General features: G+C 43.2%; 1 long non-coding RNA gene across 1 annotated transcript; it reads left to right on the top strand.

Moving 5' to 3' along the window:
• Positions 1–1,177: 1,177 nt before the first annotated feature.
• Positions 1,178–2,586, top strand: LOC144163041 (uncharacterized). Its single transcript, XR_013320820.1, has 3 exons — positions 1,178–1,308; positions 1,396–1,518; positions 2,008–2,586. It is a non-coding gene; the product is annotated as an uncharacterized LOC144163041 (long non-coding RNA).
• Positions 2,587–5,041: the final 2,455 nt, after the last annotated feature.

The following is a 5,041-nucleotide window of genomic DNA, read 5'->3' as shown; positions in this document are numbered from 1 at the left end:
AGTTTGTCGGAGCGACCGTCCTTAGATTTATTGGTATTTTTAAAACTTGCGTGGTAACTGCAGCGTTGTGTTAGTCTGCTGAGTAGAATGCATTTACTGTGCTTACCAGACCGGGAGTCTTCGATCTATCCCGTTGCGCGCAAGGTAGACGCTATTTCGAGTTGTGTTGATGTGCTTTCAAGGCGTCATCTTACGTTTATATGTTCCATGTTTCATGTTTATGTTCCATGTTTCTTTCAATTCCTTTGACCAATTCAGATGATCTATTTCAAATAACATTGGAAATGGAAGGGACATGGAAGGGACAGTTGTTGTCTTAGCAGTACCGCAGTAACAAACGTTTTTTTGTCGAGGGGAAGAAATGTGGAAACACGCAGCGGGTATATAGAAAGTGTGCTGCCGTTTCTATGCTGTTAATGTCAGTGGTAACTTGAGACTTCAGGATAAATATCCAATATCCATAATTAGTGGCCGCGTTAGAAATAAGCCACTCTTGCATTTTTATGCGGTCAATTTCGGTGGTAACCCGAGAGTCGAAATAATTTCCGACAACGCTCAGGTGATAAGTTCTTGCATAACTATGTGCACCCAACATTAACCCATTTCTGTGCTTCCTTGAACTTGGAAAATTTACCGCGAAAGCAGATTGCTACATTCTGTATTCGATCTGTATAACCTGTCCAGATGCAGACTATGGCTGACTGTGGAGACATTTGTCTCTACACTGGTAGTTTGCGATAATTGTTTTCCTTTGTCTGAAGAACAGAAATTAAAACGAATTATTTCCATTCCTTACATATACCTCTGAAATCATGGCTGTGGCATTCACTGTAACTGAAGACATCGTCGGCACGCCGAGGCATCGTCGTGACAAGTGTGGCAGATTACGAATGCATTGTGGAAGTCATAAAGCCACGAAAGTGTGTCTCTTGAGTGTTGCGTATTATACAGACGGTCACCCCTCCGCATGGAGCAATGACAGGTGAGCGTAAAAATGTTCAAATATTTTTATATTTAAAATTGTTTCGCCTGAAAACGTTACCAGGGCTCGTGCTGCAAAATAAATTTTAGCACAACTAATCAGGCATTGTACGAGATCTTGTAGTAATCCCTTCTTAAAGGGAAGCGTAAATTTATGCTTCGATATTTTTATACTGTTTTTATTTTCTATGAAATAGGGCGGACCGGGACTTAAAACAATGGAACAAGGAATGCATACTGCCATTTTCCTGGTTCTTGAAGGCGTGTGTTCACAAAAAGGAAACACATGAAAGCCGTTGTACGGGATGAAATCATTGCATTCTACATGTAAGTACGCACTCCCAGTTCTGGAACTTTGATGGTCCCTTTTTAGGTAGTTGCATTATACGTAATGGCTTCGGAACACCATTTCAGTGACAACTCGACCTGTAGGTGAAAACGACAGTAAGAACTTTTGGGAACACGTTGGCAAAACGTTCCTGGAAATGCACTCCGAGGAGGCCCTGCGAGGAACGCCTGCATCTTAATTTTAGTTGGGTGAGTTGGCATTTTATTTTTGTGGGACTCAATTTATGGTAGTGTTTATTGAAGCTGGCATTTTATTTTTGCGGGACTGAATTTGTGGTAGTTTTCTTTGTAGCAAAATCTTACTGTTAAAAATAAATCGTGAACTCCAATATTGGAAATACCTTCACATTCAGCCTGTTTCGGATGCTGCAACATGTGGACAAAAAAAACTGTTATTTTGCATTCAAGTTTTGCAAACATTTTGCTTTCACATTGAGAGTTGCTGCTGTGATAATACGGCACCACGGCCACGCCCAGCGCGGTTGCTTTCCAGAATTAGAGAACGGCCATTGACAGTCTGTGCTAATATTTTTTGTACATTGTTAGCATCATTCCCAGAAAAGAAACCAAGAAATCGCTGATATTTCAATCAATTACTGTGCTATAAAAGGGGTATCCTAAGCAACTCACTAATTTAACGCCATCGTCTAACAAAATTTTATTGTTCCTTCCTTAAAGGTACATGACGTGGTCCAGTTATTCTCGAGGTCCAGTTATTTTGAGAGAAGAAAATGGCAGCGTAAATATTGTCTGCAAGAAACAAGTCATGGATTTTCCGCCTGCGTTGTCACATCGAGATGTCATCCTCCTCGCCGTATATTTCATCTTAATCTCCTGAAACTTATGCGACTTTGGAGAGTTCTTGGGACTTTTGCAGAGAGTTCTTGGCCATTTAACAGTGGCCTGGTGTCATTTAAGTTGAAAGCTGTGTTGAAAGACTTGATGTGGTCACTCTACTTGGGGTTTTAAATTATTGTTAGACGTTGAAGCCTATTCGGAAAGATATGTCATGGTTAAAATGATTGGTAGATGCAAGCGGCATGTCAATTGCAAAAGTGAAGTCGCGCTTTCCTTTGCAATTTTTCATTATTTGCACAAAGCGCAGGCTGCCTTTGCAGCTACTCTGTTACTCTGTTAATGTAGTTAATGGCACTGCACTGTGACGTTTTTATTATTCAAGTGCAGCTCGAAATTTTTTTCCATGGCAGTGCTGCTGTTGATGGATGCAAACGTGAGAGTAATTATTTACACAGACGGTTTGGGGCTTAAAGGGACACTGAAGTGAATTTGTCAAGCTCCCGTTTTTGCTTGCACTGCGTAGACTGCCTCAAATTAGCACACTTTTCATCGTTTATCCAGTTGACAAATCGGTAATTATTTTACAAAGCGCGAAAGAAGAAAAACTACCATGCGCGGTTTGCGGTGGCCGCACCAACTAAGGCTGTGACGTTGAGAGGAGGGGCGCCGTGATTGGACGATGCCCAAGGTTAGCAATCACACAAGTTTCGGTTTCGGTTCTGTAAAACATAACCAATGGCTTTGTTGGATGGGCATTCTCAATATCTCAGTAATCATCGTACCGCGCTTCTGCCATGTTGTCGGCTGTAAAATGCACAAGATAAGCCTCCCAGGACGGCTTGTAGTCGTAGCATTCACTAGCCGAGACCTACGCAGTGCATGAACGCCCTCTGCCTACCCGCAGACGCCCAAATGTCATGCGCTTTTCCCCCATATTTGGAGCTTGCCTCCCTCATGCCTGTATCGTAAAAAGCGTGTTCGCACCAGGCCAAGGGTCTGTTCATTCTGGCCTGTGCCCACTGCCTGCAAGCAGTCGGTGCTTATGGCAACAGCACGCCAACGAGAACTCGCTAGCGCGCCAGTGCCAGCCTGCGCGCGTTTTGTGAACTAGTTCGTGTAGCCATGAACGTTGCGGCCCCAAAAAAGGTGAACTCAATATAGAAAACATCGGCGGAAAACAAAAAAGTTAACTTACAAAAAAAAAAAAGCACGTACCCGCGGGGATTCGAACTCGTGACTCGCAAAACATTTGCGATGAATTCCTATCGCCCCAGACCGCAAGGCCACGGAGCGGGACGCAAATGCCTTGCTAATATAGGGTATATATTGTACAACCTGTTTACACTTTTATTTAGTTTTCGCATTTCAAGCCGCTTAGGTGACTATTTGTTGTACTGCGATCGTGCAGTAAGCGTCGCCCGAGTTTCCACAGTAGCTCACGTCTAGCAATTGCATTTCGTAGACGGAAAAGCGTTCGCAGATGCGTAGTCGAGCTGCTGACCGCTGTGCTTGTTCGCCCACCGCAAAAAAGTGCTTCCCGCGCCCTAGTTTTACGCTGTACGGTAAAAATATCAGTTGATTTTATTTCCTTAGTACCTATATTGACTTCGCTGACTCTTCTCCCGCCTTCAAGAGGCCTTATATTTTCCTACTGGCGTACCAGTCAGCGAAGCGTCGCATGTGCAGCGCTTGTGTGAAGCGACCTTGACTTGGAGCTAGATACAGTGTACAAACAAACCAAGTAAAGAAAGGCACATTCTTCCATTCACAAACGTGTCCTGGCTTCGTTTCAACTAAGCGAACGAATTGCGACCAAGCAATTTTTTTTTAACCTCCTTGATTGCGACGACCCGCCGGCGGCCGGCGGACGAAACGCTGGGCCGACTGACTCTGTCAGCCGGGGAGCCGTGCAGCAGCGCAGCCGTGGCGCAGCCAATTGCCAGCTCATCCCCTCCTGACGTCACACGAAAACGCCACAGAAAATGGGCGAGCGTAAAGAGAGGAGGACAGCGTTTTCGAATTAGTTTTTCTACTAAATAAAATCGCGTAAACGCGCCTAGAGTGGTCGAAACATGGCCTGGGGACTCTGGACTACAATTTGCGCTAGTAATCCCGCAATGTTTACATATCACTTCAGTGTCCCTTTAATTAATCAATTTTTGTACTGTATCTTAGTTGACACCTAAGCCCTAAAAGAATGCGAAATATACATATTTGGCTTGAAAAAGTTGTTTACTTTGGACTAAGTTGCATTTCTTGCTTGTTAGAGGCAGTGCTTTGTTCACAAGCATACTGTCGTCATGATAGTAGGGTTTGTATAGCACGCAACTGTGAATTTTACCTCAGATAAATGTTCCGGCTGGAAAAATGCTTCCAAGTTCGCTTGGTAAAATTGGTCACCTGTATGTTTCAACGCTACCTGGCTTGGTTATTTGGGATGTCTGAATTGTTCTTGAGGGAAATAATAACGTCTTTAGAGTTAGGCTGCTTGTTAAATTTTGAAATGCGTAACATGCTCCGAGCTATCTGGTTTGTAAAATTTTGTAAGGTTCACACTGGGTGCTATGAGCTTTTTTTGGATAAGTTATTTTAAATAGCTAAAAACTGTCGGGGAAGCAACGCGGCTTCAGTGAAAGGCTTTTTCAGGGCGCGTATATAGTCGGTTTTGGCTACAGTTAGCTTGATATTACAGTTAGCTTGATATTGATATATGGTGTATGTTTTAGTTGTGCAATAGTGACACATGCTTCCGGTAAGTTTTTCTGTGCAAATGTTATATTGTTAGTATTAGCTGGGGTGTTCTTTTCCTACACTCTTGCAAGTCTTGTGATAATCCAACCGTGTATGGCTTGTATTTTTGGCTTTTCCCTGCAATTTAATAGCAAACTGCATATTTTGGAACCGGGATGCGTAA

The sequence above is a fragment of the Haemaphysalis longicornis genome, unplaced genomic scaffold (genome assembly GCF_048455015.1).
Source record: "Haemaphysalis longicornis isolate Haplotype H1 unplaced genomic scaffold, Haemaphysalis longicornis Haplotype H1 scaffold_12, whole genome shotgun sequence".
NCBI lineage: Eukaryota > Metazoa > Arthropoda > Arachnida > Ixodida > Ixodidae > Haemaphysalis > Haemaphysalis longicornis.
Note: the sequence above shows the minus strand (reverse complement) of the source record. Positions and strands in the feature narration are given on the sequence as shown.